This window comes from Lathamus discolor, chromosome 1 (genome assembly GCF_037157495.1).
Source record: "Lathamus discolor isolate bLatDis1 chromosome 1, bLatDis1.hap1, whole genome shotgun sequence".
In the NCBI taxonomy this organism is placed as follows: Eukaryota; Metazoa; Chordata; class Aves; order Psittaciformes; family Psittacidae; genus Lathamus; species Lathamus discolor.
In genome coordinates this window covers 105143875-105168608 of record NC_088884.1, presented here as the reverse complement: position 1 = coordinate 105168608, position 24734 = coordinate 105143875, and the positions used below count along the sequence as shown (strand labels likewise).

Genomic DNA, 24734 nt, shown 5'->3' with positions numbered 1-24734 from the left:
TAAGAAGCCGCAAGAAGTACGGCTCACCCAAGAGCGTTATTTGGATAAAATCAGCACGATTTCCATCCTATGTTTCTTTTGCTTGAGTCCAGAGGAAGAAGACAAGCTATTGAGGGAAAAATGCAAGTGATAAACCTGCCAGGTAGGTGTCAATAAGTAGCATCCTCTGTTTCTTGTCCTGGATTTCTGCTTAAGTAAACATGGGATATTGTGGAAGTTTGCAAAGGCCCTCAACAAAAATCATTTTAGACAGATCTGTCACCACAGTATTTGAATTCTTAGGACTCATATATAGAGATCCAGCGCTATTTTCCTCTTTAAAATAGCCAGTAACTAAACTATGCCTTAGAACCTCTCTTTCTCTCTTGAAGGCAGATCACAAAATTTTCTTCAGATCCTGACTTTGGCTTCAGTTTTTCCTTTCCATAAGTCAGTTATCTATTTTAGTAGTTATTAATCTTTAACTTTTGAACTTTTTTTGGACTTAACAAGCAGGAATAATACTTTTTTTCCTGAAGTACTCTATTTTTCTCCCCTCATGAAAACAGTAGAACGATGCAGTCCCTCTTCAGTGAATTACACCAGTTACGAGACTGATATTTGAAATTGGCCTCTGCAAACTCTCTTGTTAGTCCATAGAGCTGGTTTGTGAAGGAGTGGTTCTTTTAAGCCTTTATTTTTATTTGGGCAGGTTAGGGTCTTGACTTTCCTGGCAACAGAAATTGATTAATGGCTTGGCTTCACGAGTGAAGATTTGGGAAGGGGTTTACCCACGCTTACTACAAGCACGATGACTAAGGGCAATGTGGGGTAGGCAAATCTGGTTGGAAAAAAGGCTGCTTAGGCATTCAGGATGTTTCCAAACAGGACTGTCAACTCCTGGGACAATCTCGAGTGACCAATGTCCTGAACCTCCCGCATGCAAGGTTGGATCTGCAGCTTCCAATGCACCTTGTCACCTGCCGTTTCGTCCCTCGCCTGTTGCTACAGGGCTTTGCAAGTGTGAGTAAACCCTTCCAGCCTGCGCAATGGATTTTTCAGGTGAGGCACAGCGTGCACGGAACTGGCTCCACCCTTTACACCTGAGGTTTATCTGCCAGGGACTCGCTAGCTAGGACACTGACAGCAAAGTCCTCAGGTCGTAGGTTTTTGTAAGAGTGCCTTTCTCTTAGATGGACGACCCAACACACTGAGCAGGATTACTATTGCAACAACACGTCATCAGTAGGGTAAAACTAACCTGTCTCATGAAATAATGTAATATTAAATTGATTTGTGTCATGAGCTTTTGCCATAACTTACAGAACTTTTTTTTATTGAATTTTCTGGCTTTGCTTAGATTCACATTCAAATCATTGGCTGTAGATTTGCCCTAATTTACTAGATTATGCGATTATGCACGTGTCTAGGTCAGATACTTTTTTCCAGTATAGATAGATACTCACAGACACAGATCACACCATCTCTCAATTTGTTGTTTTCAGTGAGGTAAACAGATTAGGGTCCTTATGTTTCTTAGAAAGAATTTTCATGTGTCTCTTTTTATTTTCTGCTCTTCTTTTTTTTTTTTTTTTTCCCCTGTTTCTATGACATCCTTTGCAATATGGCAGGATGAAATGAAAAAGTATTCTGAGGCAGTGAAGAGGGGGAAGGACTAGAAGCACAGACAGTGTCTAAATTCATGGAATAAGAATTCCAGGAAAATGTGGGGTTTGTTGTATCTGAGCTATTACTTCAATTCTGAAATAAAATTATGTTGGCATGGAATTATGCTATTTTCACATCACTGTTCTGTACCTTTGGGAGATTTATGGACCTGTTGAGCTTGGCCAGTTTGCACATCATCCTCACTTAGCTGTTGTTTCATTCTAGAATCGGTATTAAAATATGGTGCTTAAAAATGTTGTTCTTTCAGATGTGGAAAATGTTGTATGATAGAAGCAGCTGACAATCCTGAAAGTAACGACTTCAAAGGTCTTATACTGTTTGTCTTAGACCATATCTGCTGTTTGTCTTGGCAAATTCTATTTGAGTGTGACACTAAATTACAGTTGTATTCAGTCTTTGCAGTGTTCACTGAGAGACTTTGGATTGTTTGGATCTGTGGAAGGAAAACACGTTTTTTTCAGGTGCTTCTTACTTTTCCCTGACCCTGTGCCAGCCAGAATGACATGAACTGAGAGATGCAGATTGAGCCACTCCCACTAAGTTGAAGCTGCCAAAGCTCCCTCTGATGAGTGGTGTCTCAGGTAGGGAAGATCCATGCTGATGCTGGTACAGTGTCACATGTAGCATGCCTTTTTCTGCTCTTGCCCAGCATTTGAGGGCTTTGCAACTGTTCCTTAGGCATCAAGTGCAGAAAGCAGGGGTGGAGGAGAGAATTTTTATGCACTTTGAGAACATGCTTTCCATATATAGTACACTGGGTAATTAACATACCTATCTTACTGTATTTTGTTGTGAGTGAATTTTCTATGAATCAAATGAAGATCTAGCTGTTCTACTTAATTATAATTTGCAGGCAGTGCTATAGTCCTCAATGTTAGTTTCTGTCTTTGACCTGCAGTCTTCATAACTGCCAGTTTAAGCAAAACTCTTATGACTTATTTCTTGGGTCAGGACTGAGATAAAATATTCAAAAATGCTTTTTCTTTGTGATCATTCTGCTCCCGGGGTGGAACAAGCATGCTTTTGAAATCATGTATTTGGAAGAAATACATGGGGAACCAAATGCATTGAGGCAGTCAACCCAATTGCATTAAAATAGATGGATCATGTACTGCTAGTTCTGACATTCTGTAATCCGTGTATCAATTGGAACTGTTAGGCTTTCTCATGGGAGCAGACTCGCTCATATGCAAGAAATGTGGAATCAGGACTTAGCAAGTGTGAAGCATCACCTGGTGAGCTTGAGGAAAAAGTGGATGAGTTGCTATCCAATAGTTAATTTTAGGAAAAGAAACAACTTGCAAACAAGTAATCTACCAAGAAAGACTTTCAAAGACAAGGTAATATGTGGAGAGCTTTTGTAGTTACTCAGGAAGCAGAGTTTTCAGTAGCAGAGGAGGTTTAGCTACCTGTCAGCAGGGTGATGAACTCGATGTAGTTCCCCAAATCTAGACATTCATTTTTTTCCCGTCTCAGTAAGTGTGTGCAACTTTAAATACAGCAGTGTTTAGCCAAGAGAATTATTTGGCACAACTCTTCTAAGTCCTACCTTAGGGAACATATTATTGCTGCGGTAACATGGTTGAAGCTTTTACTGCTAGTTAAGCTCAAGATAGGAAATGATATTATTTCAAAATATATATCTGGAGCAGAACTTATTAAAATAGTCACTATTTATTCTGCAGATAATGTCTTCAGACAGGCTGGACACCATCTGTCACAGTCTCATTTAATTTTATGGTTGTAGAAAAGTGAACTGACAGAGTAGAAATTTTCATCTGGAAGTATGTCATGGTTTCCAGCAAAACCTGTGAAATATTGTAAATGGTGGTTGTGTATTCATGTTATGTAAAAGGGAAAAGTACTCATTTGGGGGATATGCTGATTTCTGTTTGTTTGCATCCTGAAACAAGTTCTAATTCTGTTTAGTGCTCTATTGTACTGGGATAATTTATAATTGAATCCTTGATACATGCCTTATGTATCTCTGCAGGGAAAATTGAGCATGAAATCATTTGCTCTGGAAGAATTATTGAATACAGGAAATGGCAATTTTTAAAATTAAATAAGGCTGGAACAGGTTTTGCGTTTACCTTCAGATGGTGATTTAAAATTACAATTGTTTTCTTTTCCATAGTGAGCATTCAGTTTACGGCACCTTTTAGCATTTTATGTAATGTTTTATGTTATTAGGATAATAAAACACTTGTGATAACTTTATTCAAAACTAAATTAGTGCATTTTAGGGTATATTTATTTGCTAGAGTTTAGAGTGCATAAAGCTCTTGACAGTGGACAGGCTACTGAGGGTGATGTTTCAAAACTAGCATTAGTATTGTGTGCTGAAATCACTTTCTTGATATGTGTGTCATTGAATAAGTAAGTACTGAAGCTGCAGATGAAATAGTTTCATGAACAATAAGAAGGTCCCATTTCTCTAACAATTGTATGTAGTAAGTTCATCCTCTTTGTTGAAGCAAGCACTTAGCAGTCCGATTTTTCATATCTAATTCACCGCCTAATGAAGTACCTGTGCATCCTTCCATTTGATATATTTATGGGCTTTGGATCAGGATTTCCTTTTTCTAATTATGATGAATGTAAATACTTGAACCCTTCTAACTGGTGTATTCATATGCATGTGTGCATGTGTATATTGCTCCAGTGTTCATGACAATCTTATTGCTGCTTAATATATATCTACTGAGATCTGTTTTATCTTATACAAGATCTCGATTTAGAAATGTATGGGTAATGAATAGCCCTCTTGACTTGAAGAGACTTCTTTTTTTCAGAAACCACTCCTTTCCTCTACCACATATAAACCAAATTTTCAATTTCTAAAAAATATATTTCTGTAAAAAAAAATACCGGAGTAGTTGTCTGATTTTGCAGTTGTCTGTATGATGTACGAGCAGCTGATCAGTATAACCCCTTAGGTTACAGTTAATCGGTCTGTCTTTTGTGAATTCTTATGATTCATCTGTTATGCTGATTCACTGTCTCGTTCGCTTAAAAGCCTTCTTGTAAAAAAATAAATCAAGTGAACTTGTCCAACAGCCATGGCCTGGCCTTTGATACTATTGCCTGTTCTCAGCTACCAGACTTTGTCTCCAGTTATACATTATAATTGCAGCAGCTCTGTATTCATCAGGCCACATGAAGTTACTGTTTAGATTGTGCTTTTCAACAGCAGACTTAACCAGAAAGCAGTCAGTCATTGTTATTTCCCTGTCTCAGTTTAGTTCTGTTACATTTGCCCATCTGATAACAAAGTTAAAGAAATCTTTAGATTAAAATGTACTCTTCTTCATGGTATGACAGTGAAGATGTTGTAGAAGAAAGGGGGGTGAATGACAGTGAAGATGTTGTAGAAGAAAGGGGGGTAAAAGAGGGATGATAGGAGTATGCGCAACTTTCTCAATTTTTCCAAGAGACTCTCTCAGCCATTAATGTAATAGTCATGGAAAATGTAGTAACTTTAAAGGCCTTTTGATGGAGATGAGGACAAAATCCAAGATAACTTTTCCTTTTGCCTGAAATGAAGTCCAGGTCAACCTTCATCAGTAATCATTGTTGAGAATAAAATCAATTAAGGCATTGAAAAATTTTGGATTTTCTTAAAACTGGCTAAGTTCAGTACAGCAGATGGTTGTATTGCAGGCAAATGAGAGCTGCAAAAAAAAAAAAGTTTCATATATTGAGTCCTCAAGCTTGAGAAATAACTTTGGAACAAATGAGCTCTTAAATTTGATGGGCACTTGGATTTGATGGGCATTTGATTTCATGAGGCTGGAATCAGAAAACTTTGGCTGAAAGTGATGTTGAGAAAATACTTCTAGTTTTGGCACTGAGTCGGATGAAGATAATTCTTTCCTAGCGTTTAGTTATAGTAGCCTTAATGTGTACCATCAAGAAGAATATGACCTTTGTAAGGCAAATAAGAGCTGAATGGTATGTGTAGCAGCTCCTAAACCATGACCCAGTGTATTAAACTATTTCAGGGTACTTCAATATGCTGGACTGTGAACTGGAGCAATTAGGGAGTTGCTACATTCATCCTTTTTTTTTTGTGTAAATGCAGGACTGAATGTGTTCTCTGAACCTCAGTGCTCCCAGTTCTCATGAAAATCAATGACAGAGGGGACGTACAGTCTACTGTTCATCTCCTGGGCTACAAAATGTATGTACCTTTTTTGGAATTCACATTTAAAGTAAAACAAGATGAAGTTTTGTACTAAAAAATGACCAACACTGAGTGATTTAGAGGCACAAAGTAGAGGTACAAGAGCTTGGCTGAATGAATTTAACTGGCTCATGGTGACCTTTGTATCTGTATTCATGTTGTAAAAATCTGTTTCAGTCTAGTTCATCTTAAATTTAGATCGTACCCACTTATAGTTTTGCATATCATGGACAGCATATCTGCCCCACAGTTAAGATCAGGCACCTATTCTGGGAAACGGGTACCTAAAATTATTTATTATTTGCTTTACTTGTGTCTGGCCATTACAGTGCTTATCTGAGGCCTGATTCCAGGCTGGAATGCGTTTTATGGCATCTTGGTATATCTTGCCCCAGCCAGTAAGCCATCTCAGCAGGACACCAGAAAAAGTGAACTGTAATCATTCAAGACAGTGTGGAGTGAAATACTGGTTTAGCAGTTGAGCTTGATGAAGCATCATCCCTTCATTAGAAAAAGCCGCATCTGAAAAGATGTTTCCCATTAGATCTGTTTTCCCAAGAACAACTATCCTAATTACTCTCCAAAGCCTCTGCAAGAGCTTAGGCTCTTTTGTTTCCTCTCTTTTCCCCCAATCCCAGTCACCCAGTTGTGTAAAATGCTACCACCCCTTGCCCCTTCTGCACCAAGTGGTCAGTTACTGCTTTCCAAAGGTATTCTCCATTCTACTGACTCACACAACAACTTATTGGAGATTTTTGTTTGTTTGTTTGGGTTTTGCAAGGAAAGTATTTTTTAAGAATCATCTTGAACTTTTTAGGTAATATAGATAAAATATGTGTATGTGTATGGACTAATTTTTAAGAAGAAAGATCCCCCATTTCTCCAGAATAGTAATAAACCCAAATATATATGTGTAAGTTTACAAGGCCAGGCTGGATGGGGCTTTTAGCAACCTGGTCTAGTGGAAGGTGTCCCTGCCCGTGGCAGGGGGTTGGAACTGGATGATCTTTAAGGCTCCTTCTAAGCCTAAGCATTCTATATAAATTTACTTATGGTTGGTGTAGTGGAGACTTTCACCAAATAAACATAAATCTTTAATAGGTTTTTGCAATGCACAGACGCCCCAAGGAAGAAGTTCATGCAGACTTTACTCAAAGATGTAATTTCATTCTGGTGTTTTGTTAACAATAGTGTATTTCTAGTATCCTCTTGAAGGAGACAAGCACAAAAGCATAAGGGTATTCTCGTGTGTTATTCTGTAGGATTTGGAAGGGATGAAACCTTTCTTGGGGTGAAAGGAGGCTCATTGGAGGTAGCAGTTACCCAGCCTGAGTAAGATAATGATAAGAATTCCAGCTCATACAAGACTGTTTGGCTCTGGCTGTAGTAAAGCCTGTGGCATATTCAGACCACTGACAGGAAAGCTGCAGCAAGTTCCTTGGAGCTCTTCTTGACCAATGTATTTGACATTCTGAATGAAATGGTTTGTTTTTCAAAGAAGATAAGTACTCCAGGAAGTTTGAATTTCATTATAAGTATTTCTGGCTAGCTCTTATCCCAGCATAAACCTCATGGAAATCTAGTTCAGTGTGGGAGCTTTCTAGTGTACTTTCTTTGCTGTTTAATGTAGAAAAGAGCAGACATCCTGCAGCTTGATGTGTGCAGAAGAAATGTCATCAACATCGCTTTTCAACTTGAGGGCACCAGAAATCACCCCCAACTCTGCTGGTTCTGTGTGCTCTAAACGCAATAGTACCTCTGTATAATAGGACCTTTCGAAGGTGGCAGGCTTTAGTGTGGGGATTTGGAGCATTCTAGTAGTGGGCACAGCATACTGCTAATGGAGAAATCTCTAGTGGTTCCTTGGGCTTCAAAGAGACTCTGTTATTAGAGTTGCATTGCTTGTTTGTGCGAGGAATAGCTGCGTTCAATAGCTGTGAAGGAGATGTGTTGTGATTTGTTTATTCATATATTTACACACACACACACACACACACACACACACACCACTGTCCATCCCCTGCAGAAGCTTAAATGAATTTGAAACATTTAGATTTTAATATCTTTAGGGTGATGGGCATTTTGTGCTTTTGTATAGCAGCTAATGCAAACAAAGGAGCATATCTACACTGCTATTACTACCTCTTCTCTGTACTGACTAGCTCCCTGATGCTGCAGATGTCCGAGATGCTGCTGTTGGTAAGTGCTACAGAAGACTATTCAGCTCCCCGTTGCAGTCGGCTCTATCCCCTGATTCACCAGGAGATACTGTAGCTGTGGCTGCAGATTAGACTTTTCTCTCCCTCCCCCTGTGAGACCTCTGTGTGCTTTGACGTCATGTGTGCTCCTTTCAGTTGCCATAGCAGCCCCATTCCCCAAGCTCTCTGCCTGTCTCCTCTGGTAGATTCCACAATGGTACAGCCAGCATCACGCTGCACAATGGTTTCCAGGCAGTGAAAGAGCGTGATTCAGCAAGCCACTTTTTTTTTTTTTCTTTTTTTTTTTTTTTCCTTCCTTTATTTCATTATTATCAGACATTTTGCTTCCCTTTTTCTGTTCGGCTCTACTCTTTCCCCCAGGCATTTATTTAGTTCTTTAAATGAAAGCAGTGATTTACCTTGAATCCAACTGCCCATCTTTTTTATTATTATTATTGTTATCATCATAAATAACCCATCTTTTCCTTGCCACTGTTTGGAATGTGATTTTAAAAATACCACCTACAGTCGCAGTTTGCGGGAAAGGTTTCTGGACGAGGAAAATAGCTCACAAGCACGGAATGGTAGGTGGTTGATGCTAATATTCTATGACTAACTGCTTTCGCAGGGTGGGGTGATGAATATTGATTGCTGTTAAAAAAAAATGGGGGAGAGGGAGCGACAGGCAGGTTAATGAAGTAAACTGAAGAAACAAGAAGGCTGCAGCTGTGTGTTTTGTGGCCAGAGAACCATCATTTCCCTGCATTCGGGTGTGTATGAGCTTTTCTGTTTGGGTGCTGTAGGTGAGATGGTTGTGAGAGCAGTGCAGAGGGACATCATGGAAAGGAGTGTGATAGTGCTTTAACAGCTGGCTCATGTAAACAGTAGCATTTACTCAGCCTCATCATCTCTAACACTGCTTGGGGGCTTTGGGGGGAAGGAAGTGTCTTGGTTTGCAGTTCAGTAAAAATGAGCACCTTATGTGGATTATATTACCCATATATGGGCCATGTAAAATTAGAATTTATAAAAATAAAAAGAAAGGGTAATGATAAACAATTAGAAGATCCAGAGAATAGAAGTCTTGGCCTTTTGAATGACAGAAAACCAACAGTGTGTGTGTGTGTGTGTGTAAGCCTTTGACAAACCTTGCTGGATGTGGGGGTTGTTTTTAGGAAAGTGATCTTTTAAGATAATCATCACTCTTCTGCTTTACTCTGGGATCCAAGTGAACAACTCAGTCCACTGGGTCTTACAGAAGCACCAAGAGCTTTTAGGAGTGTTTACAGCATGCTATAGGCCATTTATTTGGCAGAAGAGAATTAACAGTGTGTAGATGCTGCAGTGAAATCAATGTTGCTTTGCAGGGAAATTCTCAGGCAGAAAAGCTATTGCTACAGGAAGAAATGTTGGGGTCTTTTACTGCAGAGGCCTTATCAGAAATAATACATATTTGACTTCGATAATTAAGTGTTACAGCATTGTTCAATAAGCAGGCGGTGCTTCCAGTGAACCATGATGGGTCAGTTTCACACCATTCGTGTACTGAGTGATTGTAAGCTTGTTTACATGGGTTCTTTTTGCTGCATAGCTTCACGATACCCTCATTGCAGCCTTCCCATCCTCTGATATGTTCACTGTGAGTTTTGCCAGAGAGTTGTTTAAAGACGAAATCAAAACTATATGAAAATGCAGATTTTGAAGAAAACGATGGCATAAAGTTGAAATTTTTTGGAAGAAAATGCAAATTAGTATATTTTAAATGTTCAGGAGAAGCCTGAAATCAGATCGCTGGAGGATGCAGAGCTTCTCATGCAAGGCCAGCTTCAGGAAAAGAGAAAGGCTAAGATAGAATAAGACGGTGTTGCTATTGCACAGGGCTGTTTATCTTTGCTCACATATAAGCTACCTTTGGTTCCCATGCCTTGGGGAAAGTGGAGTGCACCATACCTCTGGATTTTAACCCTCTTTCAGAACACTGCTCCGTAGTCACTAGCCGGAAACACTTTGAAGTAGTATTTTCTTCTGTGATCCTGATGCTGTGTGCTCACTTTACCTGCTAAGAAAGGTGGCACAGAAATACCTTTTAAATTGGCTCAGTTAATGGCTTTCTCTTACAGAGATGTAGATGTGAATGACAAAGGTGATTTGACCTCAGTCATTAAACAGTATTCTTCCTCCCTGGCTCTGAGTAACCTGCGCTCTTGCGCATTGCTCTCTCCTGCTGTTTCAGAGTGTTCATAATTTGTCAGGGTCCTGTTGGAATGTCGATTATTTTTTTTATTATTTTTATTTATTTTTTTAGGAGTGTTAGGATTTCAGGGCAAAAATTGCTGAACATGAAAAATAAGTTGCCTTCTGCTGCCTGTCTGCTTGCTTGGCGCTAGAAAATGTCCTCCTCATTGTTAGAAATATGTGTATGCACTGAAGGGGCTTTTTATGAGCAGACCTTGAGAATGAGTGTTTTCTTGTAGGTAATTGTGGTTTTGGTTTTGGGGAGTGGGGGAGGGGGTTGGTTGGTTGGGGTTTTTTTCCTCTCTGTCAGTGTTTGGCATGTTTTCAGCCATTATTTAGAGATTTAATACTACTGGATCAATAATTATAAGACATAATATCTTCCAGCAGTGTTACGGTACCACATTTGGCTTGCGAAAGCAAAAGGAGAGCTAACAAAATTTTCCTACTACTGCATTGGGGAATGCCAATATAGCTCACTTGTAGTTTGCAGTCTATTGCAAAACTCATGCGATTTGAGAGAGCTCTAACACAGGCCCTAAGGAGATAGTTTTAGCATTGCTTCTGCAAACAACATTGTAGTCTTATTTAGATTTGAAAGGCAGAAAAGCTGCATTTATAGAGAGATCCACAGATTTAAAATTGGTTATCTCTTAAACTGTTATTAAGTAGAAGCTCCCCAGTTCTTTGGACAATTCCTGAATAACAGATAATATCAGCAGCTTGATAAATTGTCAAAACAGATAAGGTGGTATTTTGGTTTTGTTGTTGGTTGGTTTTAGGGTTTTTTTATGGCAAGCATTCTATACCCATAGCCCTTCCCATGCCATTGGTTATGTTTTGAGCTTATTATAGCACTGCTAGAAATTATGATATTGAAACCTAGTGATTTCAGTATTACCATGGTTGCTGCTCTGTTATGTCATCAAGAGAAAAGAGAGACATTTCGTTGGACCACGATACTGATTATAAATATAACCTGGCTTCCATTGCTTATCTTTTGCTACCCAATTCTACAGTTCTTGCACACTTACTGTTTTGAAGGCTGCTTGCAAGAAAAATGAATTCTTAGAGCATCAGTTAAAAGAAATATGCTGCATTTGCTGTGAGTTCTTTTAAATTTCTTTCTTGCAAAACCTTCTGTGGAGACAGACATAACAAAAACAGTTACAGAAACAAAAGATCTTTTGTATTCAAGTAACCATCTAAAGTCAGTTGTCTAAAACTGAAAGTAACATACAGCTCTAGTGTGAAATCTCAGGTGTTAGGGCTATGTTTCCTTTCTCTGATGCTGGGACAGTGAGGTTAAAGTATAGATCAAAAGCAGTACAGGGACAGAGTTTAATAGTCCCCTGTTCACTGTTTGCAAAAATTACACAGCTTTCCTTGAGTAGCTATACTGTATTTTAGCCTGCTACCTATAGCTTTGTTGGGAAGCTTTATAATCAGTCTTGGCTATTTTATTGAAAGAGAAGTACAGGAAGTCCCAGTACTTTCCAGTTATATATGTTATATAGAGAGATTTTTAAAGAAGGATTTGGCACATGAACTCACTAGTGGCACTGGAATGTTCTCAACTTAATTTCTATAGACAGGATGTGAAGTCATGATTTCTTGTGAATCTTATGGTATCCCTGACTATGCCTGAAGACAGTCAGAACCCCTTTTACAGCAAAAAAAGGAAAGAACAGCTGTTGTATTTTTAGTCTTCCAGGTTCTTTTCTCCTGCCCAAGGAAAAGAAGAAGTTGACAGCAGGAGTGAAGACCCTTGCTCACATCACAGTGATGACACAGGAAATTTTGGTTGTAACAGTCTCCCAGGATTACTGTCAGCCTTTAACATTGTAATAAACGGTAAAAGTTGGAGGTCCAGAAGAGCCTTCTAGTCAAGTCAATAGCTGCTTCACCAACATTTTACACTAAGAGGCCAGATAACTTAGGAAATTAGGAACTGCTATTTGAAGTGACACTTCAGGGAGATTATGTGCAACCCTTGTTCCAGTGAAGTGTCCTGGGCCCTTTTTGGTTAAGCAAGTGTTTTCTCGTAAGGATTTTTAATTCTCTATCGCTAGTAAAATGTTTAGGACTCTTCTGATTTATTTGAAAATATATTGTGGAAGAGTGATAAGAAAATGTTGCCCAAATGTTCCACGTAATGGTAGGTAGTCACTTAACTTTGTTCAGTGGTTACAGAGAGTGCTACGTGCTTGACTGTTCCTCCTCATTTGCTGTCTTAGTATCACAACAGTTGCTTTCTACATTTCTTGAAGTTGTCTATAATTTTCTCAGTTGCAAGCACTTTGTTAATTGAATCTGTTTTGTCATGTATTTTGATGTTTGTTTTTTAAAGTATGCTAATTAGATGAACAGCAGTAATTCATGGGCATTTTCTTATACCTATATGTGCCCATATTACGCAGTTTTTAAAGCTGTTCATAATGTCACAATTCAAATTTAATTTCAATCCCTAGGTGCTAGTGAAGGATGACAGTGTACAAACCTCAGCTTGTTCCAGGGAAAGTTTATGCTCCTCCTCATTTCAAAGAAAATTTTGAAGGCCTAACTTGAGAAAGATAGGATAGAAACAAAAAATAATTATTTTAGAACAGTGTTATGATTTTTAGTACCATCTGTTGAAATTTGAATAGTCTTGAACATGAGCTCTTGAGCACGAGAATCTGTCTGCCTTGATTTGTATCTCCCTCTCCCCCTCCCCCCTTTTTTTGGGGCGGGGGGGCGGGGGGGAATATGACTGTGACCTTTCTCTCCCATTTAAATAACATTTTACTCTGCACTATTTTCTATCTCTAGCCCTTCTTCTTTGCCAGGAAAATATGGCACAGATATTGCCTGTAACTGGATGCATTATGTTATTATCAGAGGAAAATATTAAGTCTTTGTTACGTGATGTTCTAATACTTACATTCTAGGTTAGTTTGCTGCACTCTCTCTGTGTCTATCAGACCTGAAAAATAAACCCCAAATATTTCTTTCTCTTTTTTTGTGCTTAGGGCTAGTATTGGTAACCTGTACCAGCAGCAGGCCAGACTCAAATATCAGCTATGGCAACCCATGCATGAACTTGATGCCTTTGAACCATTTCCTATAGATGAGACATAGCACATGCTGTGGTGAGTCAACAGTTTATTATTTTATTAAATCCTACTACTTGGCAAAAAAAAAAAAAAAGGCTAAATGATGCCAAAGAGCACGGTGGTTTGGGTTTAATTTCTTGTTGTTTCCTTTGGTAGTTTTTTCCCAGGGGTGGGGGACACACACACACATTAAAATTACAACTTCTAGTAATTGTTAGTACACATGAGCATAATGCTGTCTTTTAAACACCTCTTTTAAGTGTATAATTTCTGCATTGTACATGTGATCATCAGATGGAGCACATTGGGAGTAGGGTTGTGGTGAAAGTGTGAGGATAGCAAAATGATTTTTAAAAACTCCTACATATGCACATTCTTGGCTTGATATATCCACTATTTTACACTAATCACTATTTGATTTGGGATGGGGGAGAGGAAAGGTGGTTTTCTTTCTATTTGATATGACTAAAGAAGGCTTTGGGGAATCATGACAGAATTTTCTGACACATAACTCTATCCTTCGACAGGAAAACAGATTGTAAGAATAGTGTTTAAAAGGAAATAGCCTTTTTAAAATACTCTTTGGCTTTATCTGTAAGTCTGCTAATAATTTTGACACCTTGTCCTTACGTAATAAGTAATTTTGATCCCCATAATTTCTTTTAGATGGTCTCAGGATACCTTTGGGAGATGAGGAATTTTTTTTTAATGTCCCATGTAATCACAATAGAATTATTGTGAGACCTTGTAATTATTGAAGGTAACAAATTTTCTCTTCAAAACAAGGTTATATTACTTCACATCCTCCCCACCCCCACCCCCCCGATACCAGGTAGACGTTTGTCAGCTGAAGTCACCATAACCAGCCAACAGATTCAAAAAGAAGCCACGAATACAAGCTGATCTGTAGACTTCAAGTAGATCTTGTGTGATGTGACCTTTACTGGTGGCCAGTGTCAACACTTATACCTGGTGCTATTACACAAATAAGGTGTAGGTCTACATCACTAAAATGTTTCTACTGTTTTGTTAGAACTCTGTTGTTGTTGGTAGATCAGGCAGAGATGGGAACTCATAGTACATAGTGACTGGTGGGCAGTAGTGATATGTGATTAATACAACAGTAATGAAATGAGTGCTCTGATGGCATTTTACTTTCATCCGTGGTAGAGCTGCTGAAAAAATGGAACAGGTGTCAGTTAAATGAATTTGACTTTACTCCAGAGTGAAATGAGAGAGAAAGTAGCAGAAAGCAGTACCTGCTAGTCCATTGAAATATCTGTGCTCTCTTGAAACCTAAGGGTTGTTTCCTAAGATTAGAAACCAAATACTGGACATTGATAGTGATTTGTGGCATGAAGAATGGATGCAAAAATCTATGTAGAACTTAAAAAACCTCCCTGTATTACTGCTATGGTATTTTTAATGTTCTTATGGCTTTCAAGGCCTATTGTATTTGTCCTAAAGCAGTTCTTGTTAGCAAGACAGCCTTTGTCTTTGTTTAATACTTAGTTTAATATGGACTCTAAAAACCATATGAATATATAACTTTTTTTTCCCCAAAATTTTATTTCTGTGCTTAAGAGCATACAGATAACCTACTTGTTAGATAATGGAAGTTTTAAATAAACTGGAAACAGCAAAGTGTTCAGGATTTATGATAGTTGGTAATGTTGTAAAAATAAAGGATTTTGTTAATATGTTCATAATGAACAGTAGCTAAAGAGAAATTGCATGGAATTTTTATGGCCTTTTTTAAATGTTAATATGATTAGCCCATAGTTATAGCAGTTCAGTTCCTGTCACCATTAGCATTTTGTAAATTGCTGTATATGCAGAATATTTTTTTAAGAAGTTGGGTGATAATAATCTCCAATCTTAATGATTTTACATTTAGAAATACATGCAGTGCTAATTGTGGAATACAGTGATATTGCTGTCTACAAGCAGTGTGACTTAATCATTTGTCCCTCAGGTCACCAAGATGTCTTTGTCTTAATGTTGTAGCTATTGATATTACTGTTTGGTATTTGAAGCAAGTACCAATGGCTCTGTTCAGTGTATTCAGCGTATTTTCTCTCTGAGTTCAAGTCATCTAAGACACCAAATTCGAGACATCTAAGTCACCTTCTTTAGCTTCTTTTATCCCTGTTTCAGGTGGGTAATCAGTACAAATAGCAGGTTTTTCAGTAACAGTATAGGATACAAATTAAAAAAACTCAGAGATGTCATAGGTAGAGAGTTGCTTGAGAAGTTTTCCTCCCAACTGACATAATTTTAACAGACAGGGAGTGAAAAGTTTTTAACAGAAATTAAGTAATTCAAGGTCTTGTTCTGAAGCTGCAGATCCACAGAAAATGTCTATCATTGTCTTCAGGCAAGTAATACAAACATTTAGCATGTATGTTTGAAAGCTGGGGCCTTGATATGCAAATTCTGCTTTCTGTGCAGATTCTTTCCAGTTAATATTGGTTGTTAAGGCATACAAATCACCTTGAACACATAACTATATTTTGCATTCAGCCATTTCTCCTTATGAAAATGCAACCTTTATAACTTGTGAAATGAGAAATCAGGTCTAAAACCTAGCATGTAACTGTCAAAGTTAAATTCACTGTTGAACAACGTCAAAAAATGGTCAGGAGAAGTAGCATTTGGAGAATAAAGATAGTTCACAATGCACCACAAAAAGAGCAGGTAATGAAAAAGTGATTTTATTTTGTTTAACATGAAAATAAATTTAGTGCTATGGTTGATGGGTGTTTTATAAAACTAAGTTATTTTGGTAAAAATCATGTGAGAGAGAGAGGCTTTGATATATCTATGCAGATGATCAAAGTACCTGGGATAAAGTAATTCATTTTTAAGCACTTATAGAGTTAACTTATGCAGTTGCATGTTTTTATGAAACATTGCATTGGTTTCTTGTATGTTAATTCCTGTGTAAGTGCTGAGTGCACAAATTCTGAACTTCATCTACTCAAGTAAATGTGAAGTAGCTCCAGAGAGTTTAGTACAGTTACAAGATTTGTATCAGAGCTCAGAACACAGTTTTCTTTGATAAACCTGCGTTCTACTCATCTGCCTTCTGCCTAATAGGAAAAACCTATTTATATTAAATTTCCTGCATATGCTAAATGTGAAGACTTCTTATATCTGTTATCAATAGTGCTGATATAATGAGTGACAGTTTTCCTGTTTGAGAACAGTTGCTTTAGTGTATTTCCAAAAGCCATTTATCATGTGATAACTATGTACAAACAAAGGTTTTGCAGAAGTGACCTGTAATTGTCAACACTTTAACTGTTCACCTTCCTCACTCTTCGGGGAGGCTGGATTTTTCCAGAAAGTGCTGAGATCTTCACTTTGAATTACAGACATCTCAGTGGAACCCCTTGATCACCTTTTATTTTAATAAAATTCACCGGACATGCATATAAAAGGGAATAGTCCTGCCTTGGCATTTTTTTCTTGTTGGTTTTCTTATTATTTATTTTTATTATTATTATTATTTGTTTTATTTAGTCTCCTTAGGATATTGTTTTACAGGATTTTTTCACTCCCTTTTAAGCTCAGATTGCAGTATTTTTTTATGCTGTTACTTCTTACTCTGGTTCATGTCCTTTCTCCCTCTGTTCTTGGTTTGTCTTTACTCAACCTTGCAGCCTGTAAGATTAGTATTTTAATTAAATGATATTGAAATGTAGCACTGTCAACTTTTGCAGTATTTGGGTTTTTTAATGCCCTAGGCTCAGTGTCACATACATATGAGAAACTATGAGGTTTCTTTTAATAAAAGTAGGTTTTTCATCATTGATCCTGAAAAGAATTAAATTTGAATATGTGAAAGCTTGAGGCTTCAAAAATGTACAACCCTTCCACTGAGATTATACCCTAGTGGTATCTCAGAATTCTGGGGGCATATGCCATGGTTGTTCTGACTGATAATATGAAAAAATTATTGATAGTTGGAAAGAGAAGATTTGCTATACATCTGAATGCTTGTAAAGGCATGGGCATATCTCTGTTCTGTATCTATGGCTGCATTCGTCCAGTAGCCTGGATTGGCATAGGAAAAGTCAAGCTATTCGCACATACAAAAAGCAAAAAAGAAATTATTCTGAAAAATTCAAGCGCAGATGTCTGTCAGTTGTTTAATTTCACTTTGAAATACTAGTGGATCAAATGTTTTTATTCTGCCATATATCAGTCTGTGCTTGTTGAAAAGGGGCGAACTTATGTTACAAGCTTAATACCTCCCTGTGCCAGGTGCGACCTGTGAACATATCACATGAAATACTCATGTCTCTGCTGTATTTTTTCAGTTGCTGATGGAAGAAATAACTGTGCCACCTGGCAGGTTAGTTCAGTATTTGGCAGGCTCCTCTCCCAGCCTTGTGGAAAACTTAGGACTATTGCTGTAGAATATGGGGGTAGAATGTCAGACAAATATTCTGAACCTTTCAGTAGTTTTTTAGTGTGATCCTTATGAGTTGTAGTAAAATAATCTGAATAGTCTGCAGAAGAATAAATGGGAATGCTAAATCAATAACCAAAAACAGAGTGGTGCCAGCAGAAGAATAGAAAGGAAACCAACACAGCAGTAAATTCAGCTGTGTTAATGGGTATGTCATATGAAGTCATGTTATATAAAGTAGTAGGAAGTATTTTGTAACCCCAGGGGGAAATAATTTACCTCTCTTCTAGATTTGTCCTTGTGGTGTGTTGACTCTGTGCCTGTTTCTTTGTGTAGTTTTCTTAACAAAATCTCATTTCCTTGTCACAGACTGTCAATGGGAGCAGAGAGCTGAACATGCCATGTAATACTGTCAGCTTTTTCTCTGTTCACCTTCCCTCTGCTGTAGTTTGTATAAGAAAGAATGGGGAGCATTGGCTGCAAGTGAAAATTATAGCTCTTGTGGAAAGAAGTATCTGCAGTACTGGTAGCATCAGCTATCACATTCATGCTCAATACACTAGGGTTTAGATCAAGCTGCCTCAAGGCAGCAGTATCCTAGCTGCTGTGCAGGAATCAGATTAGCTGCTTTAAGCTCCTGGAGTGGTTATTTCCCCAGTGTAAATATGGAGTAAAATATGTGAGAGAGGTACCTACAGGCCTATCGATGCAATGTGCAAGTATGATGTTAGTATCATGATCCTTCTGTCTTAATTATTGTGTGTTGTGATAGAGTGCAGCAGACAAGTGAAAGGACGAAGACAAATATGCATGACGGAGGACTGCTCAGAAAGGTCAGGTTATCCAGATGTTATTTAAACTCATTGTACTTCCACAGCCTCATCTACAGCACCTGAAGTATCCTTGTTGTGTTGGATGCAGACTGCTGTGCAGTAACAGATTGGCAAGAAGAGAGTGAACACTGCAGGCATGATGCAGTACTCTTGCATTCTTAATATGCCCTAATTGCCTGGCCAAATCAATAAGAGCAATTCACCTGTGATGAGTTTGAGAGGACGTAATTGTTAAATAGGCATCCTTGAGCTGCTGGATGCTGGCTTTGTTTCATAAAAATTGGAATTGCTCAGGCTTGCATTTTTTAATCACTTTTAAGAAGATTAACAATATAAGAATAACCAATAGAATCACAGAAAAAATGCATCTAGCAAAGGCTTCTGTCCTCAGTGGCCATTAGCTAAATATTTGGTGAAGAAAAGTGAGAACAAGATAAGTAATTGTTAATGTTTCTCTTGCTGTGTCCTCCTGTATTTCTGAAGTCTGTTGGTTTCAGGTTTTTTGGGTTTTGGTTTTGTTTTGGTCTGTTTTTTTTTGGTTGGTTGGTTTCTGCTTGTGTGAAACCACTGTAAGACCGCAAGGGCTTTGAAAGTACGAGAAAGATATAGCATCCTGATAAGAAGTTCTGATTTGTAGCAGATATGAAATCACTGCCACAGGTAGTATTTATACAGCAGGCTCTGGAGTAATTTATTGTGCATGTAGCTTTGTGTTAACATGCTACTATCCCAAGCTAGTTCTTCTACATCAATGCAGCATATATAATCATAGAATGGTTTGAGTTGGAAGGGACCTTTGAAGATCATCTAGTCCAGCCCTTTGCTGGACACCTTCCAGTAGTGATACAGAGACTTCCTAGTCTGCTTATTTTACCTTTGTTTCTGGAAAATTGTAATTCCTGTTAGGTATCCAGCTAGTAGGGTTACTTCCCTTTGAGTACCACATTGGGTAGGCTGAGCAGGTGACAGTGCTCTCTGTTCTGGCCTGCTGGCACTTCTTGAGAGGTGAGAAGGATGGCAGGGGTTTCTTGCTTTATAAACTGTCGGATTGAAAGAAAGCACAGTAGAGAAAGCAGGGAGGAATTAATTACCCTGTATTTCATAGAGTTGATATGAAGGTTTTTCTTGGTTACACATCAGAACCAGGTGACATAATGACCTATAATGGTATCCAAATGTTCCTCTCCCTGTATTCTCAAAGCAAGTTTTCCTATGAGCCTAATTGCTTATTGTTGTTGGCGGGTTTTTACCATTTAATTTCACTACTTCACGCATAGTCCAAATACTTCCTTCTGCAAGTAATAGAGGAGCCGACAAGGAGAGGTGCCATGCTTGACCTTGTGCTCAGCAACAGGGAAGGGCTTGTTGAGAATGTGGTACTTCAGAGCAGCCTTGGATGCAGTGATCACGAGATGGTTGAATTTGAGATCCCCAGGATAGTGAGAAGAGCGTGCAGCAAGCTCACTGCCCTGGACTTCAAAAGAGCAGACTTTGGCCTCTTCAGGAGCCTGCTTAGTAAGGTTCCATGGGATATAGCCCTGGAGGGCAGGGGGGCCCAAGACTGTTGGTTGATATTCAAGGATCACCTGCTACAAGCTCAGGAGTGCTGCATCCCAACTAGAAGGAAGTGGAGCAGGAGGGCCAGGAGACCTCCTTGGATGGATAAGGAGCTGCTGAGGAAAATTCAAAGGAAAAAAGAGGCTTATAAAAAATGGAAGCAAGGACAGGTGGCCTGGGTAGAGTACAGGGATGTTGTCCGGGAAGCTAGGGACCAGGTTAGGAAGACTAAGGCCTAGTTAGAATTAAATCTAGCCAGGGATATTAAGGATAACAGGAAGGGATTCTACAGGTACGTAGCAAACAAAAAACACACTAGGGACAAAATAGGCCCCCTGAGGAAGCTTTCGGGAGAACTGGCTACACGGGATTTGGAGAAGGCTGAGGTTCTGAATGACTTCTTTGCCTCGGTCTTCACTGGTAAAGGCTCTGACTGCACCACCCAGTTCTTAGAAGGTAGATGCAGGGACTGTGAGAATGAAGACCTTGGGCCCACTGTAGGAGAGGATTTGGTTCGAGACCATCTTAAAAATCTGAACGTGCACAAGTCCGTGGGACCTGATGGAATCCATCCGCGGGTCCTGAAGGAGCTGGCGAATGAAGTTGCTAAGCCACTGGCCATCGTATTTGAAAAATCATGGCAGTCAGGTGAAGTTCCCGACGACTGGAAAAAGGGAAATATAACCCCCATTTTCAAGAAGGGGAAAATGGAAGACCCGGGGAATTACAGACCAGTCAGTCTCACCTCTGTGCCTGGCAAAATCTTGGAGCACATTCTCCTGGACAGCAAGTTAAGGCACATGAAAAACAACAAGGTGCTTGGTGACAGCCAGCATGGCTTCACTAAGGGGAAATCCTGCCTGACCAATTTGGTGGCCTTCTATGATGGGGATACAGAATTGATGGATAAGGGTAAAGCAGTTGATGTCATCTACCTGGACTTCTGCAAAGCGTTTGACACTGTCCCACACGACATCCTTCTCTCTAAATTGGAGAGATACCAATTTGATGGATGGACCACTCGGTGGATAAAGAACTGGCTGGATGGCCACACACAACGAGTTGTGGTCAATGGCTCGATGTCTGGCTGGAGACCAGTAACAAGTGGTGTCCCTCAGGGATCGGTGTTGGGACCGGTCTTGTTTAACATCTTCGTCGCTGACCTGGACAGTGGGATTGAGTGTGCCCTCAGCAAGTTTGCTGATGACACCAAGCTGTGTGGTTCGGTTGATACGCTGGAGGGAAGGGATGCCATCCAGAGGGACCTTGACACGCTTGTGAGGTGGACAGATGCCAACCTTATGAAGTTCAACCAAGCCAAATACAAGGTCCTACACCTGGGTTGGAGCAATCCCAGGCACAGCTACAGACTGGACAAAGAAGAGATTCAGAGTGGCCCTGCAGAGAAGGACCTGGGGGTGCTGGTCAATGAGAAAATGAACATGAGCCTGCTTCAGTGTGCGCACGCAGCCCAGAAAGCCAACCGTATCCTGGGCTGCATCAGGGGGAGCGTGACCAGCAGGTCGAAGGAGGTGATCCTGCCCCTCTACTCTGCTCTTGTGAGACCTCACCTGGAGTATTGTGTGCAGTTCTGGTGTCCTCAACATAAAAAGGACATGGAACTGCTGGAACAAGTCCAGAGGAGGGCCACAAGGATGATCAGGGGACTGGAGCACCTCCCGTATGAAGACAGGCTGAGGAAGTTGGGGCTGTTCAGCCTGGAGAAGAGAAGGCTGTGTGGGGACCTAATAGCAGCCTTCCAGTATCTGAAGGGAGCCTACAAGGATACTAGGTAGGGACTCTTCGTTAGGGACTGTAGTGACAGGACAAGGGGTAATGGGTTAAAACTTAAACAGGGGAAGTTTAGATTGGATATAAGGAGGAAATTCTTTCCTGTTAGGGTGGTGAGACACTGGAATCGGTTGCCCAGGGAGGTTGTGAGTGCTCCATCCCTGGCGGTGTTCAAGGCCAGGTTGGATGAGGCCTTGTGTGGGATGGTTTAGTGTGAGGTGTCCCTGCCTACGGCAAGGGGGTTGGAACTAGATGATCTTGAGGTCCTTTCCAACCCTTACTATTCTATGATTCTATGATTCTATGATTCTACTGTGTATATATTTACCTCAGATATTTCAGACACAGTATGTAAAGATTGGTTCATATTCTTAAATAGGAACACTAAAAAAAGGCAAGCAAAAAGAAAAATACACTGTTAATGCTGCTTTTTATGAAATAAAAAAAACAACCCAACACCAAAGTCTTCTCTGAGCTGTTCCTGAAAAGTATCTGCATGGCTTAATTGTGAATCATAATGGTACTTAAATGCCTGCATTAATTTTATGGTAGATTTCAGTCATCAGCATGTAGATGGATGTTTTTATGGTATCATGAATGCTTGATTTGCTGTTGCACTTAATATTTTTTTTTTAATGCCGCATAAAGAGAATATGGTGGATGTCTCCCATGATAAAAGAATGTGAAAAGAATACCTACATGTTTGTACAAATGGCAGTGATCTATAAATTCTTTTCATAAAAGCAGTGATTTCATGTGGTGTGTACTCCTCAGTCCAAACATGTAGTGCAATTCCGTGGTTTTCTTTGGAGGACTTGGAGAAACAAAGACGAGGATATCTGCTTGGTTTTGGCTTTAGGTAGCTGTGGCAATTGTTAAGCTTACATCTGTAGGCTCAAATCCTCTCTATAACTACATTGATTGCAGTAAGAATGGGATAATTTACAGCAATTGGGACTTATATTCTGCAGGTTTAATTTAATGTTGTTTTTTAAATGGCACTAGGTTTGTTGTTGAAAATTTCTCCTGATATGATGGAGACTGAGTTTCTGGGCTACAGACTTTTCTTCCACTTCACCCATCTTCATTTCTGAGCTCTTATGTCTTATTAATGTGGAAAAAAGAAGTCTCTGGCTGCAACCGTTACATGCGGCTGAAACTGTCATGTGAAGCAGTATTGTTAAAACCAAAGTATTCACAAACCTCGAATAAAATATTCAGACCTGGAGGCTGTTTTGATTTTTCATTTTGTGAGTTTATAGGCTATGCTTGGGTCTCATTTTAAGGTTTCCTCTGAACATCAAAAGGATTTAAAAACCTGAAATAGAATCCAGGAAAAAACAGAAAAACAAAACAAAGACACCCCCCCCAAAACAAACAAACAAACAAACAAACAACAACAATAAAAAAGAGCTCCAATCCAAAACCAAATTTGCTCTGGGCTGCATCTTACACTATCAGTTTATATGCGTATTGTCTCAAAACTTTTTCCATTTGAAACTTAGTGCAGTCTTGGCTAGTTGGCTCACTATTTTGCTCATCTGAATGCCCTGGACACCAGATAGTCCATGGCAATTAACCAACAAAGCAGACTCTGATGGGGTCAGGATAGACAATCTAGATGTATCTCTTGGGCTGTGCACAACTTGGCTCAGATTTTGAGCAGTGTCAGGAGCATAAGCTTTCTGACATTAGTTCTGGTGGCGCTAATGGAAATAAAGCCACACATTCCTCTTTTTCTCTTTTTCTTTCTCAAATCCCTTTTGCAGTAGTGAAGAACATCTCATACTGTCCTGTGTAATTGTTAGTGATACTGTTATCTGAGCTAGTTATTCTACAGCTTTTCTTTAAGGTTTAGCTAATACACAAGACCAGACACTCTTCTTCGTAGCTTCAAAGTCTCAGTGACTGGATACATCTGCAAAGAAGAGAGCTATAATCAAATTAGGCTTTAGCAACCTTCAAAATTATAGCTGAGTCATGATATTCAAGATTTCAGAGCAAATGTGTATGAAGCGCACTTGAATTGCTAATCCTTGTGCAAGTACTATCTTTTTTTCCCCACTGAAAGAGTACTTTTGGACTAATGATTAATTTGTGTGTGAGCTCTGTATTATATAACTAGTAAGAGACCAGAATAGATCAAAGTAGACTTTGAGCTACTTCAAGCTAGAATTGCTTGTGTGTTTTCAGAGGAGCAATGTTAAACTGTGGGAGGATAGAACATGATACACTGGTAAAGGTAGACACTTCTTTAACTAGCAGGGTGAAGGCAATTGTGGCAGGTTTAAAATTGACAAAAAATGTTACGCATCTAATTCTCTACTTCCTAGAGACCTTAGGGTGCATAATCAAACAGTAGCCCATCATATATGACAATGATTATTTTTTGTTAATAAGAAAGAGAAAACAATTAATATATTTGACATCTTCTTTTAGGATTTGGCTGTAAGCATCAAAGTCCAAATTGGGATGTAAGTGGTGATCACTAAAATAAGTTTGACATCTGACCTCTCACCTGGAAATGTTGCAAAGAAACTTTCTAGTGCTCAGTGAGCTAATTTTAATCGTCTGCAAGCATGAATCAGTTTAGCATGTCTGCTCTGGTGAGACCCCTCCTGGAGTACTGTGTCCAGCTCTGGAGTCCTCAGTGCAAAAAAGACATGCTTGTTGGAGCAGGTCCAGAGGAAGGCTGGAGCATCTCTCCTGTGAGGAAAGGCTGAGAGAGTTGGGGCTGTTAAGCCTGGAGAAGGC

At 39.2% G+C, this 24734-nt stretch overlaps 1 protein-coding gene across 1 annotated transcript in view; it reads left to right on the top strand.

Moving 5' to 3' along the window:
• MAPK10 (mitogen-activated protein kinase 10) overlaps positions 1-24734 on the top strand; it is a 177035-nt gene that overhangs the window by 16445 nt on the left and 135856 nt on the right. The window contains exons 3-4 of the mRNA XM_065665211.1: positions 5753-5851; positions 13299-13418. The gene's annotated coding sequence lies outside the window, so the exon portion shown is untranslated. The remainder of the gene's footprint in view (positions 1-5752; positions 5852-13298; positions 13419-24734) is intronic.